Source organism: Tenrec ecaudatus, chromosome 11 (assembly GCF_050624435.1).
Source record: "Tenrec ecaudatus isolate mTenEca1 chromosome 11, mTenEca1.hap1, whole genome shotgun sequence".
In the NCBI taxonomy this organism is placed as follows: Eukaryota; Metazoa; Chordata; class Mammalia; order Afrosoricida; family Tenrecidae; genus Tenrec; species Tenrec ecaudatus.
Window position 1 is genome coordinate 21,631,293 of NC_134540.1, and position 24,222 is coordinate 21,655,514.

The 24,222-nt window shown below is 45.6% G+C and overlaps 1 protein-coding gene across 3 annotated transcripts in view; it reads left to right on the forward strand.

Annotated features, from left to right (window-relative positions):
- Nucleotides 1-24,222, forward strand: part of KLF12 (KLF transcription factor 12) — a 519,184-nt gene that overhangs the window by 83,858 nt on the left and 411,104 nt on the right. For all 3 annotated transcript variants that reach the window (XM_075562976.1, XM_075562978.1, XM_075562975.1), the window contains exon 2: nt 10,955-11,064. The gene's annotated coding sequence lies outside the window, so the exon portion shown is untranslated. The remainder of the gene's footprint in view (nt 1-10,954; nt 11,065-24,222) is intronic.

Sequence of the window (24,222 nt, forward strand, 5' to 3'; positions counted from 1 at the left end):
TCATCCCTGGCAACTGTAGTGCTTCGCAGTGCTTCCTTGCCTTTACATAAAGGTTGCTGGTGAGGCTGTGGTTAAGTCTCAGCTGCTAACTGTGAAAGGCTGGCTGTGGAAACCCACTGGAAACCCTCTGCAGGAGGCAGACGTGACAGTGTGCTTCTGCAGTTTCCAGACTGGGAAACTTTGGGGGCAAGTCTACTCTGCCCTTTAGGGCCGATGGGACAGAAGTCACGCAGTAGCAGAGGGCTTGATTTTTTTTCCTTCTTGTTTGCCTTTACGTGTGTGTTTTGTCACCAATGTATCCATCAAATTTAGTTCACCTGAACTTACTCTTCAAGCCTCAATTAAAATTTTGCCAATCCTCTCTGTGGTGGCAGTGAATTATTTTAAGTCTCTTAGGTCTTATGCCCACCCAGCAACCTTTTCCTGCTGAAGTCTGCTTGCAAGGTGGGCCAAGGTACTTCTAGCATTCACCTATGAGTAATTGCAAACAGGATTTCCTGGAGTTCCATCCTGCTGTGTGTCAAAGGAACCCATTGGGAACCAGAAGGAGAGGAGTCTTATTACCAGCCAGAGCGGGAGGGAAGCACGTCCTCTGGATCGGAGATCCCTGTGCCGTGAAACTCCAGGAGCTAGAAGACGGTTGTAACATCCTTTGGAGGAGCAAGAGCAGGGAACAGAGTGGTGGACTCACCAAACCACAGAGCAAGTACAGCAGAGTGCTTTTGTGCAGGAGGCTGGGTGCTGCAGTGGGGTGCCTTGGGCACTGGGGAAGGCAGACTTGCTGATCATGGAAGTGGAGCTGAGGGCCTTTAGGCCAAGACTTTCTGGATGGAGGGAGATGCACGCTTAATCCACTGAGCCAGGGTTGCTGACCCTTAGAGCTTAAGGTGAATGCCTTCGGGTTTGAGACTTATAGTATGAGCTTCAGGCATTTATTAGCAGACTTCACAGAACTTTGTAATGGATTTTAGAACCCCCAGAGGTAAAATAGAGAATATTTATTAGAAATCACCCTGTCACCTCAACCTACTGCTCTTCATTCCAAGTTAGCACTTCATAGAATACATTTACCTGCAATCACATAATGGATAAGTACTAGTTGCTTGCATGCCCACCTACCTCATTAATACGAACATCTCGGAGGGCTAAGCCCCTTTTACTCTGCTTTGTATTCATAGTACCTACTGGAGTGCCTAGCACAGTCAGTCTATTGGTAACCACAGTGAACCCTGCTCAATATAAGAAACACAGAACAGAACAATGGGTGAAGGGAGACAGTGGTCAGTGTGAGACATGAAACAAAAATTATCAAGGGTTTATGAGGGCGGGAGGGAGGATGGGGAGGGGGAGAAATGAGCTGATACATGTTTTGAAATGATGACAACATATGTACAAATGTGCTTGACACGATGGATGGATGGACGGATTGTGATAAGAGATGTACAAGCCTTCAATAAAATGATTTATAGAAGAAATATGGGTTAATATTTGGTCAGTTGGTTAAGAAAAGGTAGAACATAAAGATGAAATATGCTGTTCTTTGGTATTGTTTTCCAACATAAGGCATATAACTATAAACTTCTAGCAAATACTTGATGTGGGGGTGTGGCTTTTCATTTGGGTCTGGAATTGTGGATGATGTCAGTGCCATCCTGCTTACCCGAACCAGACCCATCATGGACCATCTAGTTCCCCCAGTAAAGTGAAGCACAGTGCCTTATATATTGATGATTTATCCATCCTCCCCCACTCTTGCTTAGTTGTAATGCCCGTACCTTATTCAGCATCCATTCTTGCAAGTTATTTCATAATAGTCTCATGTATAAACAGCCCTCCCCCCCCCAAAAAAAGTATTTACCTTCTTTTATAGAGGAATAGATATTGGGCTACTTGGCAGCCTTCCACTGTGTGACTTTGTACATAGCCATTGTTTGGTCAAGCCATCCTATTTGATAGTGTTGCTGCATGAATAGGTGGAAGATCACAAACCGCTCTTTGCACAAGTCTGGCTCTGCCGATGGCCGCAGGTGGCCCGGTGCTGCTCAGAAGGAGTTGCTGGCTGAGAGCATTCGGGAGCATCCATCAGCGTGATCTACAAAAGGCGTGGAGGTCGTTAGTTAGTCTGGACGCTTGGTTAAGTAGGAGTTGGTTAAAAGGGTCGACCATATTTGTCAGATGGATGCTTATCTCTGTTCCGTGGCAGCTCGGTAACTAGGAGAGCGCTGTCTACACTTGCCTACTTGCCTGCATGCGCTCTCCCGCACGCCATTTATAAAAGTGGTAAATAGGACCACTTTGAGCACCTGTCTCCTGGAAGTCCTGATGCTTATACTTTTGCCTCTCGATCATTTGTTTCCCCCTTTAACCATGACTAAATGTAATTTTTACAACTTGCTGGCGGGTCTATAAGCAGTCTGGGGATTGCTATCAGGTGGAGTGAGTTCTCATTCAGGTTACATCATTAATCCCAGGTTCTCTCTCTCTCTCCATGGTGATAACTCTCCTCCAGCCTCGGGCCGGGGTGCAATTAGGATTTGACCTGCCACTCAATAAGTTACAAATTCCGCTCTGTGCTTTGAGCTACTTGATTGTGCCCACTAGGTGTTCCCAGCATCCACTTTAATGATGATGTCTGGATCCTCTGCCTAATCCGTGTCTGGTTTTGCTCTCCAGACTGTTTCAAAAGATGGGCCAGACTTTACAGTGTTCTTAACCCATTTCTTAGTCAAGATAGGTCTTAGTTAGCTAGTGGGGCCATACAGCAAAGAAGCCCTAGAGGCACTGAAAAGTTGGGCTGCTAACTGCAGGGTTGGCTGTTCAAACCCACCAGCTACTCTTCAGAAGAGAGAAGAGGCTTCCTGCTGCTATAAAGATACACAGCCTTGGAAACCCAACCCCAGGGATCAGTGTGAGCTGGGATTGACAGGATGGCAGTGAAGGGGGTTGGGTCTTAGGTTGGGCCATAACAGAAATTCCATTAGTGCTTAGCTTATAAAACAGACACAACCAATCAATCGATCAGCTGCTCAGCCTCCCCACAGTGCTGGCGTCTTCCCTGTGTGTGTGCCCTCCTTGTCCGATGCCTTGGTTCCCTGGCATCCCTCACCTTATGTTGCTTTCTCTCATATGAGCATGTCTCTGTCGAATCTGATCAACTTCAGAGTTTTCAATTTACCCTCATCTGCAGCTCAGGTATGATTTGTTTAACATGAAAAAGAAAAGCCTATTTCCAAACAGGATTACATCCACAGGTGGCTTGTGAGGTGTCGTCTAGTGGGTTTGTCGTGTGTTACACATTTGGTACCACATTTGTGTATGACCCCTATCCCCGGTCGTCTTCATGGAAGCAGTTCTCCAGTGCTCCAGGATGGATTTGAACTGACAACCTTTAGGTTAGTGGCCGGTCACAGACATTTTGCCCCAGGTTAGAGTGGTAGGGATTCCCGCACAGTGTTTGGTGGACACAGTTCACTCCAGAACATAAAGACCAAGGGCTAGTTGGTCAAAACTTCACGTACGGTGTCACTTCTTCTTCTTAACAGCATGCTTTGCACCCAGAGCTTATTTCATTTCCAAGAGTCTTATTTGCTCTTGGATCACCTTGCAAGGTTTCTCTCGGGTTTTTTGTTGGCAGGCTCATGGTTTGTGTCTGACCTTCTGAACGCTGAGGGTTTCCCCGGGTTCCTTCTTAGGGATCTCATTCCAGTTGTCCAAAGCTTCCTCTTTGCCAGTCAGTCATTTCTGCCCCTGCCTCCCTCCGTCGTCCAAACCTCACTCGGGGCTTGGTCTCTTTTATCCTTGGCAGGCACTCATCTTGGGCTATGGATTGATTAGGCCTTTAAAATAGTCTGCAAAGTGCCTGTGGTTTATTTTCTTAAAGCGGTGCATTTCCTCTAGAGAATAACACCCCGTGTGGACGAGTGGGTGAGTGACTTCCGGTAGTCATGTTCCAAGGCCAGGCAGGGTGCGGGTGCTGTCCCTTTCCAGTGACAGCTGTCATGGATTCTTAAAGGACAAGTGCGGTTTTCCTGCCTAACGCCCCTACTGCCCTGGAGCGGATTCCAACCCAGCAGCATGGACCCCATCGGACCGAGAAGAATGAATGGCGCCTTAGGGTTCCCAAGACCCTAAGTCTCTGCAGGACGAGGTGGCCTCCCTTGTCTCCTGTGGAGCAGCTGGTGTGCTCCAGCTGCTGGCGCTGCAGTGCGCCACTGGGGCGCCTTTGCCTCACACTCGGAGCGTGAGAGATGCACTCACTCAGGTACCACATTGCCATTATGCTTGGTGTCCCCACCCCACTCTCTTAGTTAAAGTCATGAAACTACTGTCCAAAAGGAGCATAAAGCCGCACCCCTTCGTTTGAAGGTAGTGACAATTTCCTTGTAGTGTGTGCGTGTGTATATGCATGATTTCTGGGGCTGTCTGTTAAGGAGAGGCTTAGTGCCACAGGGGTTTGGGTGCACCACTGTTAACCAGAAGCCTGGTGGGTTGAACTCTTCCAGTGGCGCCCTGGGACAAAGAGCCGGGGATCTGCTCCCATAAAGATTACAGCCTAGAAGACCCTGGGCTTTGTCCCATGTGGGCTCAGAAGGAGCCAGAAGCCACTCACAGCCAAGCCACCCCCCACCACCACAGCTTTTAACAAAGGTGATCACGGAGCAAAGAGGTTAGGCATGTCACTCTTGAAAAGCATCCCTCAACTGCTCCCATCGGCTGTCTGCGAATGGTGCAGTGCAGCCTGGGACCCACAGCATGGACCTTTATCTCCCATGTTCTCATTGGTTCATTATCGTTACAGGTCCATGAGCCTTGCTGGCCTGTGGCTGTGACTAGAACCATATTGCCTGCCGTAACGCACATTTCCTGTCTGTACACCTATTTGCTCTTAATAAGGCATCAAACGTCTTCAAAATCTGTGTCAGTCTGTTTCTTCTCAGTCTTCAGGGGCCTCTTTAGAGGTACATCTGGTTAATTCCATCAGCTGTTATCCTGAAGAATCTCTTCGGTCCCGTTCAGTCTTCTGTTGGATCGTATCCTTCGTTCACACATTGTCCATTTTGACCACTATGGGTCCAGTTACAGAGCTGGGTTGTTCAGCAGAGCCCCTGGATGATGCAGGTGTGTAGGCATACCCATCCAAAGACACCTCAGGAAACAGGGCCGATCTGCTTCTGAAAGGCCAGAACTTTGGACCTCGGAGGGAGGGATCCGGTCCATCCTGCACGCATGCAGGCTTGGTGACTTGGAGGTGACGCGGCGGTGACCACCAAGAGACAGTGGATGAAGCTCCATGGACCGTTAGCCTTCAAACAAGAGAGGACGCCCCTGTGTGGCTCACTTTGTCACTGGGGTCCCAAGACATTCTCTTTATACATGTCTCACCTACATTTGTTGGAATTTGCCCAGGTGTCTGGGCATGTTCCCACCCGATACCATTCTACTCCATCTAGAAACGATTCTACAGCTAGAAAACTATCAGGTCCTTATACAATGGATGTCTCGGTGTCCATCAAAGTTTCCACCTTGTACTCGACTCCAGGCCGCTGAGTCAATCGTGTCTTGGTAGCAACCCTTTAGACAGAGTAGAACTGCTCCTCAGGGTTGCTTAGGCGGCAAGTCTTCACAGGGGTAGAATGCCTCCTTTTCCTCCCACAGAATGGCTGGGCGATTGAACGGTCTACCTTGCTAGTTAGCAAACCAAAGTGTAATCCCCTCCATCCCGAGGGCTTCTTCATCAACACACCTAGCTGTGTCTCTTCTCAAGTCCTTGTAGATTCCTATAACAGCAAACGAGAGCGGGAGGGAGAGGAAGCTGTCTGCTATGAAGAGTGCAGTCTCAGAAACCTATATGGTGTTGCTGTGAGTCAGAATCAACTTGATGACAGGGTTTGTTTTTTTTTAAAGGCTTATTAGGAATTTGAAATGGTTGCATGTATAGTGATTCACCTTGTTCTCATTTTGAAATGTCTATTTTAGACATGAACATGAAATGCTATTTTGAATTTCATCTTGATGTCAGTCTGTATGTACATATAGGAAAGAGAACCACATACGGAGAGTTAAATAGGATAGTGTTGACTTCATTTCTTGAGCTGGGCCATCTAAATGTATATATATATATAGTATATTTCTTTTTTTAAAAAAGCCTCTAGATTTCTCCTTATCTCTTATAACCAAGTAGTGGCTGAGTAGCTTATATCAAAAAATAGAAAAATAAAGCTAAAATGGACTTGGAGCTTTTCATGAGAAACAAGTTCAACTAAAAAAAAAAAAACCCAGAAATGTACAAGGTGAGTATATATGCTAGGGCCAGACTAGTGTGTTTTATATATAAGCCAGATGTACAGTAGTAGATGTTGTGGGTGCATGTAAGTATATTTCAGACAATAGTGTGTCGTATGTATGCATGTAAATTTCTGTGTGTGAGATAGGCAAAGTAGTGGAAAATGTGTGTGTGGATCAGGAAACAGATCACATGTTGTTAGTCCATGTGCAGGAATCACAGGGAGATGGTATAATGCCCGTATATGAATCGGGCAGACAAGTTGGTACACATGTGTGCATATGTATCTGTGTATGACTTAGACACAGACTGGCCTAGGTATATGTTTATGCATGTGTGCATGGGTCAGACGCAGAGTAAAAATACAATGGACTAAACAGGATAAATAATACTTAATATTGATTCCCAGATGACACCTTCATACCTTTGTCATTTTGCACATTAGTAAAGTGTGAAATTTTTCTTAACTTACATCTTTTATGATTTACAAACTACTCACCCTTCTATCACTGTGTGAATTCTTCTGTGACAGAGATTATAAGTGACCTTTCAGCATTCAGAATCTCCTTGGTATGCTTGTTTATTACCTGGTGCAGTACAGACAAATGGCAACTATTTATTTCATCCTCCTGAATAATGCCAGATGAACATCCTCCTGAATGATCCCAGAAACAACTCTGGTTGTTAGGATGAGGCCATTCAACTTGGAGAGGTACCTTCAGAACCAGATTTTCTAAATCATTGGGTTACAATAATGAGAAAATATTGTAATCCATGTCTTATCTTTGTTAAGGCTACTAGGCTAAATGACACCCAACTAAAACCGATTGAGTGCATAAAACTCTTGCGGGCGATTGCAGTGTCACCTTCAGTGCTGTAGGGAGTGTGTTCGTAGTACCTGCCACGGTCTCCATTCTCAGTAGACACTTGGCTAGTCATGATGTACAGTAAATGATTGCATGGTAAGGACACATGGCTGTGTAGTTGAAAAAAAAATCTCGGTAAAATATCCATGTTAGTTATATATGTCGTCATCCGTCACCACCTCCCTCCCCTCCCCCCCACCCCCGCTCTCACCCTCGCCCTCTCCAAGAGTCTTTTCTTGTATTTTAGCTGGGATTGGTAGAAAGAGGCAGTCTCCCACCACTGAGATTGCAAAATGGCAGGGCATTTCAGATGCTGATTGTCAGGGTGGTCAGAGAAGAGTGTTAGTGACACCCCCCCCCCTCAGTTGGGAGCAGTGACTGCGCCCCCTTTAAAGGAGGCCTCTTAAACCAGTGAACCACAGTATTTAATTAAGCTCTGTATCTGTCCAATCATATGGGAGCTTTTTTTTTTACCTGTGCATCTATCTTGTGTCCATAGGTCACTGAAGCAGTTAATCTAAATGATCTCTTGAATCAAAGTGCAGTGCAGATGTAGCAGTGAGTTACGACAAAATGCCCCCCACGTTCCATCTCTAGTACAATCCTCTCTCACTAGCTAGCCTGTGTTAACTATGAGAGGTGCCCAGAAACTCTATGAAGGCTGCAGTAAGATGCAGTTATTTCATATGGAGGAGTACCATTTGTATTGTATGAATACCTTATTCATTTTTAAACTTTCAGAAGTCATTCACACATTAACCACTAAGCTTGCTACCTGCAGGAACATACTCTTAAAAGGTACGTGACCTGTCTAGGTGTTCAGGTGCCGTGATAAATGAATTCTTACCCGGACACCTTATGCTGATGTCATTACTTGTGCACAGAGACAAACAGGAGAAAGATGCCCTTACAAGCTTGTGTAGAGTGCCCGATATCAGTAAAACTCTTAAGGGGCGACTTGACCCAAACTGGAAGGAAAGAAGGAAGAATATTCTATTTATGCTGAATTTCCATAGCTGTTTTGATGCCCTTGAAGTTTAACACAAGGAAATAAGAACACAAGAGTCCAGAGCTCTGATTCTGGTTGTAGGTTCAAACATTTTGAAGCATCTTGCATTCAGAAAAGGAGCCACCCCCCGCCCACTCCCCCCGGCTAGTGTCAGAATGAAATAAATTATTCCCGTTAGTGGTGAGTAGAAAAATACGCCCCCCCCCACCCAAAAAAAATAGTCTTCTACTTGGCAGCAGGATGTAGCAGTGTGCCAACTGGCCTCCTTGTGAGCACCAGTGAAGTCATGCAGCCGATGCTATTTTAATCCACTGACACAGTGCACCAAGGCAGCTGGAGGTGCCGCACAGAGGAAGCTCAGTCAGCCTCTCAGACGCAGAAAATTTCCCTGGTGACTGACAGCATCATCGTTTCACCAACTGGGGCCCTGACAGCTCAGAAAAGCATGTGGGGTTACGTAATGGTCCAGACAGTGGGATGAGGGTCCAAGAGGGTCCCCAGCCCTTACAAGGTGTCCTCCTTGTCAAGATACCCAGACAGAATAGGTACGGAGAGTGGCGACGGAGGAAAAGCTAGAGATGAAAGCTCTTGTTTATAGAGCAAGACGATGGGCAAAAATAATTTGAAAAGACCTAAAAATAGGTCAGGATGCCAAGGCTGCCCTGTAAGATAGAATCCTGTAGGAGGTGAGGAGTAAAGTCAAGGAAGTGGGAGACACAGAGAGTTTATCAGCACAGGGAGAACAAACTGGACAGCAGGCAGATGGTGAGTTATTTAGAATAGCCCCAAAGTGGGAGGCGGAAAGCGCTGTCGCACTGCACCTTCCAACCTTTCCGAAAAAGACCTGTAACGTGTAACAGCACAGATCTGCCGCGTGTGTATGACGTGGAGTCGGAGTTTTCTGATGGTGAGCCCTGCTGGCCAGGCTGTGTCCCTCAAGATCCGTACGAAAAGCATGCATGAACGCTGGGTTGTAGAGTCGTGGACCAGAAGCTGTTTTAACCACTTCCGAAACAACCTGAAAGTGTACACTGAGCCCCACCCCTTTAGCGACTTCGAAAAGGTCCGGCTACATGAACTGAAATGGAGATAGATGTAGCGATAATGAGATAGGAGCTTTGTGTGCCAGACATCAGCTCTGTTTTCAGCCTCCCCAATGACAGACAGTCTTTTAGTTTCTCAAGGCCAAGGGCTGTTGTCTGAGAAATGTCTGCTGTGATAAGGCCTTCCACTGACCAGAGAGGCCTTTAGCCTGAGGGGTGGGGTGGGATGGGGTGCAGGACTGGGACACCTGCTAGGATTTAGCCCGCTGTAGCTGGTGGGCCCAGAGACAGGAAGCTGCCTTGTTCATCAGTAGCTGGGGAACCACAGTCCGGGAAGAGGCCGCTGTACTTTCATTCTGAATAGCCAGCCCCTGTGCAAAAAGCAACAACAACAACAAAGCAAGTCAGAGTTCTTGTTATAGGTGTTGATAGACTGCTAAGGCTGGTCGGAGGGCCTTGTTGAATTTTTAAATCGATAGCTCAGAAGGCAGTGTTTACAGTTCCTATTTGGTGACAGCCTTTTCACCAAGCAGCCATGCAAAGTCAAGGTTCGAGAGAGTGCCTGGCTGCGGTTTCTGCATGTGTCGTGACTTTGAAGTAATTTACGATTCGTGGAGGGGAGGGCGTTCCTTTCAGGCTAACCCCGAAGGTGCATCTATCCAGCCATCTCCTCCTTGTTGCAGGAAGAGAAAAAGATCCCAGAAGCCGTGGGATTGTTGGAAAGGGGTGAGATGTCGCAGGGTGATTTTGCATCGTTTGCTCCGATTCAGAGCATGATTTGGGGACATTTCCATTTGTAGATGAAGTAACTGAGAACCTAGAGTATCTTCCTTACCTGGAGACCCTCAAGAGAAGGTGGTGTCACAGACACGGAGTGGATGGGCCCACACTGGAAAGCTACTCTGTGTGTAGGTCGGCACCACGGTGGCATGGTGGGTAACCTGTTGGCCTGCTATGTGCGTGTATAATTCAAGCGTACCACCTGCTTCAGAGGAGAAAGATAAGGCTGTCTGAACACATTAAAGATTTACAGTGTCAGAAAACTGAAGGAGGAGTTTTACTCTGTCCTGTCTTGTGGGGTGGCTATGAGTTAGAATCGACTTGATGGCAGTGAGTTTTTATGTTACACCAAGGGCTCAAGTACAAGCCAGGTGTTTGGAGAATGGTGAGGACAACAAATGTACAAATGTGCTTGACCTGCAATGCATGTATGTTTGGATTGTGATAAGAATTGTATGGGTCCCCAATGAAATGATTTTAAAAGAAATAACTTGTGCGCACGCAAACACACACCCAATCTGGCCCAGAATATCACTTCTGTCACACTTTATTGGTCGCAGTAAGTCAGCAGGTCGATACAGATTCAAGGTGTGAGTCTTAGTGGAAAGAGCTAAACCTCTTGGGCTGTCCACCTCTCCATCTGCCCACCCGTCCTGCATGTCGTGGGATGAGTACATGATAACGCTTCTGCATGTGTTCTTTTTTCTGGTGGTGAATATTTTACTGTGTTTTAGGTGAACATTTATAAGTAACATTCAACAACTCATACACAAGGCTGTCCCTGCTGTGTGTCAGCAACCCCCCTCCCTTTCCCCCACCCCCTAATTCCCATGTTACATTCCTTGTTTCCATCCTGCCAGTTTCCCTCCTTCTCAACCTCACTTTTGGGCCAAAGTTGCTTGCTTGGTTGGTCTCACATTGTTGATTGTTAAAAGGAACATATTTCTCATGAGTGTTATTGTTTATTTTATAGGACAATCTATTATTTGGATGAAAGGTGACTCCCAGGAGTGGCTTCAGTTCCGGGTAGAAAGAGTGACGTCGGACCATAGCCTTGGGGGTTCCTCCGGTCTCTCTAGTCCAGTAAGTCTGCTTTTTTTTTTTTCTTAAACAAATAAGCGTTTAGTTCTACATTTTCCTCTCCATCCAGCTAAGGCTTTCTATCAAGTTCCTGGCCTGAGTGGTTGGTAGCTGGGCACTATCTAGTTGTTCTGGGCTCAGGCTGGAGGCCGTTGGTGTTGAAGTGCATCTTTAGGCTTGTGCATTGATTGTTTCATTGAATCTGCTTTCATTCATCATCCTTGGCTTCAGATGGGAAGATCAGTGCAAGGGGACGTTGTAAAGTGTCTGGAACAGTTCTGTCATCTTAATTCCACTTTGGCCACAAATTTTTTGAAGCCTCTTTGTAGTTGTGTCTTTGGTGGCTGCTCGCAAGCTCCCGGGTATTATTCATCAAACTAGAATGAAGTGCCATCGCTCCATGACTTAGATGACCCCCGAGACCTGAGATCCTTTGACTTCAAGTGTAGTAAGCAATTCAGTCTCAGGGGATATTTGAGCATGTCTGGAATTCTCATAATTGTGTTCTGTTGCACATTACATATGTGCATACATAATCTGTATCTGTCTAGCACATAATTTGCTGCTTGGGGGGGAAAGTTTTAGGAAGAAACTATAAAAGACTACAATTTTCCTGAGAATCATATAAACATATTCTAAGACTTAGCAGGTACTTACAGAACTTGACATTTAGTCTAGTCCGTAACAGCACATTTCTGGAATTCCCACATCTGCTTTTGAAACCTAGCCCCCGTCCCCATTATTCTGTGGATGCAGCTTGTGCAAGTTAAGGAACATATTTCAGCGTCCGTGTCCTCGTTTGTAAAACACACTTAGTTCTAGAACTTGCCTCGTGCCTACAAAGAGCAGGATGAAGGTGGATGTTGCTTAAATGTCGGGTCTCGTAGCGCTTTCAGGCCCTAATTTGGGAGGCCATTTTCATTCATGTGAGGCCTATTGGGTAACAGCTCATCCAGGGACTGGCCCAGGTTGGATTTAGCTCATGTGATGATCCCAACCACCTCATCCTGTCTATTAAAATGTGTTGGCCGCAGTGAGCGCGCCACCTGAGTAGCCTCCATGAAGTTAAAACCTGTGAGTGAGAGAGAAATGAAGTGCACCCAGCTGTTCTCGATCACAGTTAGCTATTAGAATCTTGTCTTTCTTCATCTCCTCCTTTTAATTCTTAAAATTGGCCTAACGTGTGCATGCATGTATTGATTACATGATGATTCTTTGGATCCATTGTATGGATGAGTAAGCTAACACTAGGAGATATTTTTCAGTGATTATCTAGCTCAGCGACTGGCCAGGTTCGCTCTGTTTCAGTTCTGGTTTTTCTTGAGGGGGTGGGTGGGTTTCTTCATTGGGAACTTCCCCCACTCTTGCACTCTGGGCTCCGGTCTTGTAGCCTTCCTGGGGTTTCCTTCTCTCCCCTTGCCTGCTACCGTGACCCTATTTTATTACCCTGCTCCCCTGTTGTGTAGCACAACTAACCATTTTATGTTCTTGCTGCCTCAAATAAATTTTGGAATTGCGTACTCCACATTCAAAGCGACTTAGAATAATAAGCATTTGCTCAGCTGGACTTTGTGACCATTGATTCAGCTCACTTCCCCTCTGTCACTAATTAGCAATTTAAAAAGCATGTCATTCTGTTACTCTGGTTTCATAGGTGGTGTCGACCCAGTGATATATGAGTACATTGGAAAGCATCCTGTTCACTTTGGGGTCTGTGACCTTTCCAACTATGCACTCGGCTCTCCTGTGGGAGCCCATTGGATTTAGGGAGACCCCTTTCCCCGCAGGGAGGGGAGGGAGTGCCGGGTTTCTTCGGGTCTCTGGGGTCGGTAGCCAGAGGGGATGAGTAGCCCACCTCGGGGTGGTCTTGTTTGTGCATCTCCGTCTTCCACCGGCTGTTTCTGTGCAGCCTGTCTTCCCTCCCTGCTCCTTCCCTGGCTTCTCCACAAAGGTCTGTAAAGCAAAGGGCATCAGGGGAGCTGGAGAAGAGGGACGCTCATTAGCAACAGCAGAAAGCTTACCCTTCAGTCCTGGCCCGTGTTTGTGAAAAGTCACGCTGGGTCAAACAGCGCGCCCTCGCGCGGGTCATCCGTGTTTTGACCCTCGTTTTCCTGGACTGTGGCTTCTAGGACTGAAAAAAGATTCCACAGTCTTATGCAAAGAGCCATAACTTTCTCTGATCCTCAAGCCAATACCCAGTTCCATGTCCTGGTTTTGTGTCCATCCGATGTGTCATTCAGATTTCTTGTCCCTGCATGAACCCTAACTCTGGGTCTCCCCTCCTCCATTTACCAGACCCGGCAAGAGATAGGCTGCGGCACAGGGAGGGCAGGGGGGGCTTCTGGCAGATTTACTGTGGCACTGAAAGGAATTGCACCCCTGCCCAGCCTCAAAGTGAAAGGGAAGAAAGGTGGGTGTGGCTTTTGAGCATCTTTCTACTTCTCTGTTGAATGTGGAATTAAAGCCGGACAGTCTTTATGGCAGCTCTTAGGTGGAGAAGGTTCTGGAGGAGCTGAAGTTTGCTGTACCTTCGGCATCACCATCTCTAGGCTGGTGCTAGAATTCAGGAACCCAGTTTTCATCGTCACCGGTGACTCTTCTGAGCCTGTTTGCAGAGCCGAGCCTGGCGAGTCCCTAAGTCTCACTTCTCTGTGTTGGGAACTTTTCACATGGAATTAGGTTGCTTGTATGCACAGATAATATTACACATCAGGGCCATGTAAGTGGAATAGCTTATTCCTAACATTCCATATGCAGTGTTAATAATCTTTACTGGAAATGGAATGTCAGGTGAGCTGTGAGAGCCAAGCATTAAACAAACAAACAAAACACACACACACACACACACAAAACAACACACCCAAACACATACATATACCCCACACACACCATCAAACAGGAGGGAAAGAAGTGACCCTCAGTGCTGTGTGCATTTCATCTATGTTACCTAACTGGTGAGGCTCTTGGACGCTCAGTGTGGCCTCTGGCTTTTACTTCCCACTCTTCTTTCCCTCCCTCCCTCCCGTCCTCCTTGCTCGCTCTGTTCTGTTACCCATGGCAGCGATGGGCTGTCCTTGGGTACCACTCCTCCACTGTCTAGGGGAGGCTCTGCATCTGTCTGCCCCTGAGGTCCCAGGCCCCCCTGCATTTCCCTGAGCTGGGATACGTTGAGCTTTTCGAAGGTCGATGGCATTGCTCAGGGCTGGTGCTTTTTTTGTTCCTGTGTCTCTTTCATTTCTTTCATGACCTGCCTGTACACATCACTGCAGACTTGAGGGGCTGATGGCTGGGGTTGGTACGGTTTTCTGTCCTTTCTCTGTGTACCTCGGAGCTGTTCTGGTCCTTAGCATGTGTTCTGTGTCCATTACCAATGAGCACCTGTTTCCTAGTGCGGCTCAGGGTTCCAGGTGAATCGGTGCTGTTGTTTTACATTCTAACCGTAGCCTTCGCATAGCCATGAAAACAAGACAGCTTAATTGCCAATGAGTTGATTCTGAGTCATAGCAACCTCGTAGGACAGAGGAGAGTGAGCCCTATGGATTACATAAGTCTTTATCAGAGTAGAAACCCTCATCTTTATCCCGAGGTGTAGTTGGTGGGTTTGAAGCGCTGACCTTGTGGCTAGTCCCCAGTATATAACTCCCTATGCTACCAGGGCTGCTGATGCTTAACCATACTGGTGATAAATGTTTCTTTTAGAAGAAGTAAGATCAGGCTAGTAGATGTCCCACATGCTCAACCCCAAGGTGCTATCCTCTCCCTCCACCTTCACGGCCGTGGGTTCCGTGATTTGCTGCAGCGTTCCACAGAAACTCACGAAACTAGGAGGAAATGTCTCAGGTACTGGTGTGTGCTGCCCAGTCCTACATCCGAGTGTCGGCAGAGATGAGCCAAAATGCAGGGTCCAGAGAATGAAACCCAAAAAATGCCCCAACGTCACAGCAGGTGTTTTTACTTCTGCAAAAGCTCAGTTGGAAAGTAGAGTTCTGACTTTCTAGGAGAGATGTGTGTGAGAACTGTACAGCAGGATATATCTCCCATCCAAGGAAAACACGGACAGTATCTCAGTCACACCCTCTTGTAAGATAGATTAAATGGTGCCCCTGGGAATAGCGGACATGGTTTGGTTCACACTCTCAACTGAGGCCAGGTCTTAGTCCCACCTTATCCTGTCCATTGCTATAGTAGAAAATGGCTTCCAAGATGGGAATATACCACATGCATACAGAGCCCAGAATTATAATACACCACATAAGGAAGTAGGGCGAGAAGGGCCATAATGAATCAACTAACTCACATACCCTCCTATGTATTGCATGAAACATCTTCTGTGGACTCATGTTAACGATAACTCTTGATAACTGTGGAAAATGGGGGAAAGGATATTCAGTGTGCCTACAGTGTGTTTCCATACCATTCAGTGGAGGGTTATGAGCATCATGTTCCACACGTGCTAGGCTGCAGCGGTTCTCAACCGTGGGTCGTGACCCCTTTGGGGGTCAAACAGCCCGATTCATAACAGGAGCAAAATTATACTTATGAATTAGCAACAAAAGTAATTTTATGGTTGGGGGGGTCACCACAACATGAGGAACTGTATTAAAAGGTCTCAGCGTTAGGAAGATTGAGAAGCACTGTACTAGAGGAACCAGTCTTCCCGGGGTGAACTTTGCTGCTTTCTATAACACTGCATACAATTAAAACAGGTTTACTGCCATCCTGTATAACAGAGTAGAACTGCAGAGGGAGCAGAGAAAGCCTCATCTTTTCCCCACAGGGCAGCTGGTGGCTTCGAACTACTGACCTGTGGTTTGTAGCCCAACACGTAACCCACTAAGCCACCAAGACCCTTTTACACCATGTAAAGAATTGCGAAAATAGAATTTGTGAGTGACTTCAGATTCTGTACTTGACTGAAGATTCTCATCTTCAGATGGCAGAGTACACACTTGATACTGATTTATTATGAGGGCCCATGAGTACAAGCCGTGTTTCCTTCTTCAATAAATCGCTGTGCAGTCAGAGTCCCACAGTATAAAGAACGTAGCAGTGAACGTAATGGATGTTAGAAACAGATGCCTACATTTCCAGCGTGTAGATGCTGATCTTCTGTGACATTTTGTGTGAGAAGGTAAAGGGCAGAAATTGACTTATTAAAACTTCAGATTAGCTTTCTCATGATAGTATATCCTAGCACCATGTTTTTCTGATGCTTTTAAATTTAAACGTTTAATTTTCTGTATCCCAGGTCCATGAAATATTATACTTATCTAGTATTTCGCTCAGGAGCCTTGGTGGTGAAGTGGCTATTCACTGGGCTTCTTATTGTGAGACCAGCAGTTCAAAAGCGACAGTCTGGGAAACCCTGCCATGGAGGGGCTCTGTGTTGGGATCACTTCAATGGCAGTGAGTGAGTGAATGAGTGTGTGTGTGTGTGTGTGTGTGTGTGTGTGTGTGTGTGTGTGTGTGTGAGAGAGAGAGAGAGAGAGAGAGAGAGAGAGAGAGAGAGAGAGAGAGAGAAAGGGAGGGTGAGGGGCTTAGTTTATTTCCTCAAGATTTGAGGGATGCAGGCAAAAAAGATTAAGCAAGAGACTACTATGTATCCATGGTCAGTATTTGAGGACCTGGGCTTTCTCTGCAGCACATCCTTCTCGAAAGCTTTTTAAATTTCAGACAAGCCTGTTTTTTATGTGTGTATTTAACTTTTTATTGTGAACTGGGAGAAGGTTTATTAAGCAGATTGGTTTTCTAGTCAATTAATATGCATTGTATCTAATAACATTGACTGGGATCTCTGGCGTGTAACATTAGAACATTAGTGATCCTACGTCTCCTTGTGTTTCCATTTCATTTTACTTTTTTCCCATCCCTCCCTGTCTTCTGAACTGAGTCTTTGGGTAAGCTCCATCAGAGCCTGGTGCCACAGTGGGTTAGCAGCAGTTCTAGACCACCAGTTGCTCCAATGAAGAAAGACAAGGCTTTGAAACCCCATCAAGAGTGAAAGTCTTAGAAACCCACCAGGGCAGTTCTACCCTGTCCTAAAGTGTTGATGTGGGTCAATGTTGACTGGCTGCTGGCGAGGTTTTCTTTTTTCGGGGGAAGAGAGAGTTTTCTTTGTAGCGGTATCTTGAATATTCACTATGATCTTTTAGAGCAAATATTATGTGTAAACATAAAATACAAGGTAACCATGGGACTTTAAATTTTCTTCAAATTAAATCTTTGCCCACTACTTTATTCTGCATTGATAGATGTGCACTGAAGATACTGAAGCATACTCATCATTTTTGGGGGAAGGGAAAGTTTCTATTTCAATATTGTGACATATACCAAAATAATATATTGACCAGGGGAGGTGATGTAGTGGTGAGCATGGCACTGTCGGGGGATAAGGGGGGCGGGGCAGGGGTGGGGGCGCTGCCTGGCCTGAAGCTGACTGTCAGCAGCCTTGCGCTCCTGGGAAAGTGTGATTGCCTTCTCACCAGGACCATGAGTCATTTGACCTGAGACCTCCCAAGTTCCCTTGGGCTTTCTCTCATGCTGAGAGCCACGCATTTACTTTCCTGCAGGTTCCTTGCCGACCTCTCCTTCCACTGGCCCAGGAGCCGACCAGCACCCGAGGGAACGGACACATTGCTGGGGTGGCTCAAAGGACGTGTGCACAACTGCTGACGCAGTGGTTGGCATTTCAAACCCACCCAGTCGCACTGCGGAGGCAAGGCCTGGCAACCTGCTTCTGTCGAGATCACAAACAAGCAAACCCTCAGGAGCCATTTCACTCTTAGACACAAGGTGTTGCCAGGAGTCACAATCAACCTGGTGGCCACCCATGTGATTTTGCGTTAGTTTTTTTGTTGTTGTTGTTGTTCAGGGAGCCCTGCAGGCTTTGTGAATTCAGTCCGTCAGCCTGTTGTTGTTGATGAGAACCCTACCCCCAAACTATAGTGCCCTTATGACTTGATTTTTAATGTTCTAGATCATATCCAAATTACTTTTTGCCCAAGAATCTGGACATGTACGTGGTTACTATGAAGCCAGTGTGGGAGAAAGGGGCTTTCTGCTGGCGTGAGCAGTTCGCCTCTAGCCTGTCCAGTAGGGTCACTGTGAGTGGGCATCAGCTTGGCAATGGCAGTGAGTTAGTTTGTTTTTGTATGAAGCCAATTGTCTTCATGTTTTCCTTTGTGTTGTCTTCTCGCTGGTTTACTAGCCCACCGAGCATCCATCTCTTAAATGGGTGGGGGTGGGGAAGGATCATCATTTGTGTGTATTTCTCCTACTTTTTGGGTGAAGACTTTTGGCACCATGAGTCACACGAGGTCTCTACTGAAGAAAATCTAGTGGAGTTTCCAATGAAACTTCTCCTTTAGCATTTTCTAGCTTATTTCATTTGCTGTTTTGATTTCATTTAATTTCACTATGATTTAATAAGAACAAGTATGACTCAAGTTACTGAAGTATAACTAACAAACAAAACCTCTAAATGTTCATAGCAGTAGGAATGATTGCACTTTTGAATTGTTTTAAGTAAGCTTTTCCAAATTTTTAACTGGTGCCATCCTTGGGAAGGCTTTTGTTGGAAATACATTTTCTGGTACTCCCTCAGCAAAGGCAGCAGTGACGCAAACCATCCTAGCAGTGACCCAAATCACTTTATCAAACTGAGGATCAAATTAGCAGCCAGTCCATCTCCAGTTTTCCTCAATGCATTTGGGTCTCTAGTTCTTAATTTACCCTTTATTGTTACTAAAATACAGACATGCCAACAATTTTTGTGGCTTTTGGACCTTCACTTCATAATCCTATTCATCACTGCATTGATATAATTCTAAGCAATATTTTACCCCACTCAAAAAACTCAACTCATTGATATCGAGTCTCTACAGACTCATAGGGCCCACTGTGGATTTCTGGGACCATATAGGAGTGGAAAACCCAGTTTTTACAACTAGAGTTGCTGCTGGTGTTGAACTGCCAACCATACGATTGTAGCCGAGTGCGTAACCACTGCCCCCCCAGGGCTCATTGTAACCCACAAAGACCCATATAATAATTCAAGCCTGTGATCATTCTGAAGGAGCTCTGGTGGCATAGCTTATTACACAGTGAGCTACTAATCACAAAGTCCGTGGCTCAAGCTCTCCAGATAATCTTCAGGAGGGAGATCAGGCTGCCTACCCCTGCTAAGGTTTACAGCCTCGGAAAGCCACAGGAGCATCGGGGCCCTATGAGTCAACATTGACCGATGGCAGTGAGTTTGGTTTTAGACGACCATCCTGCACCTCCGCTTCGTACGAAGCATCATCCTGGTTGTTATAGAAGACAATGGAGGCAGTATGGTGAGTGGCCAGTAGCTTCACTGGCTCACCTTTGTGCCTTTCCATTCTAGTTTCAAAAAGCCCCCAACGAAACAAAACCCCTCACTGCCATGCAGTTGATGTTGACTCAAGGCGGTCCTGTGGGAACAAGGTAAAACTGCCCCTGTGGATTTCTGAGACTGTAACTGTTAATGGGAATGGAAAACCCCATCTCACTCCTGAGGAGCAGCCGGTGGTTTCGAACTGTGGAGCTTGTGATTGCAGCCCAACACGTAATCACTGCACCACCAGGGCCTCCATCTTCCTGGCTCCCTTGCTTAGTTAATTTACTTAGAACTTTGGGCAGTCTTTTAATTAACACCTTGGCACATTACTTTCCTTATCATGAAATGGGTAGTCAATATCTGAGTTGTTGAAATGGGTAAATGAATTAATATTAGGATTAATTAATTCATAAGCCTAGATCCTGTGGCTGTTGAAATTTTAAATGACTCACTGTTCGGGACAGATGATTAAGGACAGTACCTGACGTGATGAGCTGGCTGACCTTTGTTATTGTCACCGCTGGTCTGGCAGTGGTGATGTACTGATAGCTGTAGTTATGTTACTGGCAATTGTAATGAAAACCAGAAAGCGGATAATAACAAAAGATTCTAATGTTTGCCATGTGGTAACAAGGAATATTTATAAAGTATGATAGAGTGTGTTTAGAACACAATTTTTCACCATAAGTGGCACGTGAAATTCTTTGTCTGAAAGAAATCATATTCTCTGAATTAACCTATGTGATATATTAAGTCTATTTTGTGCACAATTTATCTTTGATTATTTAAAACATTTTGATTTATTATAGCTAGGCTCTGGTGCTGCTTTTTCTAAATATTTGACCAAATTGGGGAAAGGAGGGGGATTGGGAAGGGCAGAGATAAACAGCTGCTAGAAATTAGACTTTCCTGGTAAATAGAATGACTTTCTCCAATGGACATGGAAGTTAACAAGTGAAATTCTCCATGAATTTCCATGGGGGTAGCATGTCATGCAGCGAAGGTTGATGCCAACAATTTTAGAAGGAAAGCAAGGCAATTAAATGATGGGCCCTGAAGTTGAGGAAAGGCCCCAAAACAAAGGAATTGAGTAATTTGGAGGTCCCATGAGGCAAGAATGAGCAGAGCAAGGCAATTGCCTTCTGACTCTGCCCTCGGCTGAGGCTGCTGGAGAAACGGAGAGATCTCTGCCATGGTGTGGCGGTTGGTGTACCAGGTGACCTGCGTGTCTCTAAAGCTGGGGACAGGGCAATGGCTAACTAGCTTTAGGGCCAGATGCCCCCCTTAACCCCTGGGCGATGGGCTATGGCCAAGACAACAGGAGAATGTCTGGCAGGGGACGTAACTTGCTTCCTCTGCCTATCAATAAAAAGACTCATTTTAATCTCTTTTTCATAGAACGTCAGAAAACTTATTTTTTTAAAACAGTTTTGTTCCCAGATAATTCATATACCATTACAGTTCTGTGGTTTAAATAAAGTAAAACGTGGTGTGGTCGTCAGCACATTTCTTCATTCTTGTCTCCTCTATTATTAGCTTTCTTTTCCCTTCCAGCGTCGCTTGCCATAATTCTAAGAAACTATTCATGTAGTTACTGTCTCTATTTGATTTACCTGCCCTGGATTTCATATAAAGAAAACCTTACCCCCAAATTGCGCCAGCAACATCGAACACAGAAAGACTTCAATCCAGCTGAAAACCAGAACAAGGGTCAAGCAGGAAAACAAATGCTAAGTTGTTAAATTTTAGCTGAGCTGGGTCTGCAGCGATTCACTTTGCAGTGAGCGCTCTGTGTGAGGAGAAAACGGTTCACAGCCCCGGTCATTGTACTGAGGGAATTCAGGGGAGGCTGCATCCAAGTGGGGTTCTGTAAATGGGCTTTGAGACAATACTGTCGTCCGTGACCTTCTGCACCCTGGCTGCTCAGAATTTAAGCTCTACTCCCATGCCTGGCTCTGATCATGGATTTTATTACCATTATTTATTATTAATAGGCATTTGATCACACTGGCGATATGCTTCTTCCATGTGGATGTAGCTGACACCTTGCTTAGGTGGCTGCTTGTTTTAAGACAAACATTTCAGACCCCAGGTGCTAGTTTTTCTCATAGCGGGGCACCATCCGGTTACTTCACCGCATGTTGCACTGGCTCCGGGATCAGTAGTCAGTTCCTGTATTGAGCAGGGTCACAGCATAAGAACTTTACGATGGAACTCAAGCTCAAGGTCTTTTTAAGGTTTATGTATCTCCCGGGTCAATATCAGAGGCAGTATTTTCAGTTTCTTTTTTCAAACAGTTTTATCGGCTGATAATTCACATTTCCTACAATTCATTAGTTCAGTCATTAAAAGTTGTACAGTCTTCACCACAATAAATGAATTTCTTGAGAAATAATATAAATAACCTCCATGGCATATTTGGTAATTAGAATAACATCACTAATCTAACCAATGGTATAGAATTTAAAATTCTGTTGAGAAAAGGAAAATATACATACACAGGAACACTTCTTGGACCAGAATACATGGAATGTTCATGTATACCAATTCAAAACTTAAGTGACTGAACACTGCTTCCGAAAATAATGAGGGTTGGACACAAGACGAAAATTTCAGTAACATTTATTCACTAAGGCTAAACTATGTTTTCAGGACAAAGAGATGTCACAAAAAGCCAAGAAACTGTGAAAGATTGATGAAAGAGTTTGAAAATGGAAGCTCTATGGTAGTTTTAAGTTACCAGTTATTGAGCAACTAACTTCTAAAGCAAACGTTTTGCACCCAAAGTCCAAAGACTTCCACATTCAAAACCTGGGGATAGGGGCCATCTGCTTCTTCTCACAGCAGCGTAAGAAAACTTCATTTTAATGGTGCTCTTTTCCAGAGGGAGGCTCGTAGAGAATAATAAAAAAGGAAAAAAAAAGTTTGAATATATTTTAGGTCATTAAAAAAAGATGAGGTTAAAAGATCAAATTTTGAGATTTTCTAAGGAGGAGTGGATGGGACAAGCATGAAGTCTTTGCCTAAACTTAAGTCGCATGGGTCCCTTGCCCCCCATTTTACGGTGACTGTGCTCTCAGTGGGGGTTGGGTGCATGCTCCACGTGTCACCATGCAGCATGACTTTTGGTCCTTCTAGCTCCTCTGGGCTCCTGAGACTGTCTCCTCACTGCTCCTTGTGGAATGCCACATACCCCCTCCCACCAGAAACCTCCCCAGTTTACTTTTTCAGTTTTCATTTTTATCAAAAAATGTAGTGTCCTCAGAGTTTAAAGAGTCAGTTTTTCCATAAGAGTTGCTCAGAAGGGTGAGGGGTGGAGGTATCCTTTGCTTTTTCCCCCCTCTTCTTCTGTTTTTACTTTTAGAGAAACTACCCTCTCCTTAGGGAGCCTTGGTGGCGTAGTGGTTACATGTTGGGTTGCTGACTCTCAAGTCAGCAGTTCGAAACCACCAGCTGGCCATTCTCAGGAGGAAGACGAGGCTTTCTACTCCCGTAAGGAGTTACAGCCTCACAAACCCACAAGGGCAGTTCCACCGGGTCTTCTATCGGGTCACTATGAGTTGGAATGAACTGGATGGCAATGCGTGAGCCCTCTCCTTATCTCAGCACCTTAGTATTGCTTTCACAGAAATGCTACAAATAGCTGCCCATAAGGTACACACGCTTATTTTCTCGTGGTCGAGGAGCCTAGAAGTCTGAGTTCGGGCAGCTACTGTATACCGCTCACCAAATACATGAATGGAAGTCAAAATGTGTTGATTACTAGGATTCTGGTTCATGCATGCATGGGTTTATTTCAAACACAGTATGTCTTGGTGGATGGCTGTAGACATCTCTGGGTAATATCCTTGTCTTGGTCCCTTCCTGATGCCTTCCTGATGCCCCGACATTTTAATACAGTGCCTTATGTTGTGGTTTCGTTGCTACTTCATCACTGTTATGAATCGGGCAGCCCCTGTGAAAGGGTTGTTCGCCCCCAAAGGGGTCACGACCCACAGGTTGAGAACCACCGCTTTAGGGTTTCTTTCTCCCGCCCTCCCCTAAGGTACTTTTTTTGTCTTGGAAATAAATGTTTTGGAAATAAGGCGAGTATCAGATATTTTACAAAATCAAAGTGGACATCTTTCCATATCACAAAAGGCTTATAACATGTTTTTATGTGGATCCGGTCCCACATAAAACCCATTTTTCAGATGGATTTAGTACTTTAAGGAAAGTCAAAAAGACCTCACCAATGAGCCAAGAGAGGAAACCCTGTCAGCCTCAGCGGATGAATGAGCTGTGGCTGAAGTCCAGACACTGGGGGAACGATCCTAACACTACCAAGAGGTGATTGACAACTACAGAAACTGTGTCTCACTCACAGTGCTTGGGAGTTTCAGAATGGGCCTCAGGAAGCTTTTCGGCTCTGGTCACCAACAGCGATGCACGTTGATCAGTTTTGTCCAACCGCAAGAATAAAGCTAAATGGAGATTTCATTGACTGAATGAATCAAATGGGACATCACCCCCCTGACCCAGAGAACAAGGTCCAATGGGCACATTGGCTGCGGGGGGAGATCTGCTGGGGGCCCCTTCAGTTTAAGACAGAGAGATCAGCTCAGAAAGTTCGGACCACTGGTCGCTTTGTTTTTCCGTTCTTTCACCTTGGTTGGTTTTCGTGAAGGAAGGATCACACTGACTCATTAAGAAGACATTTTAGGAAAACTTAAAACTGCATCGGTGAGAAGAAATCCAGGAAGCTCTCAAGACAGCGCCCCTGCTCACTCGCCAAGGGTCACAAGGGCTGCCCTGTGAAACAT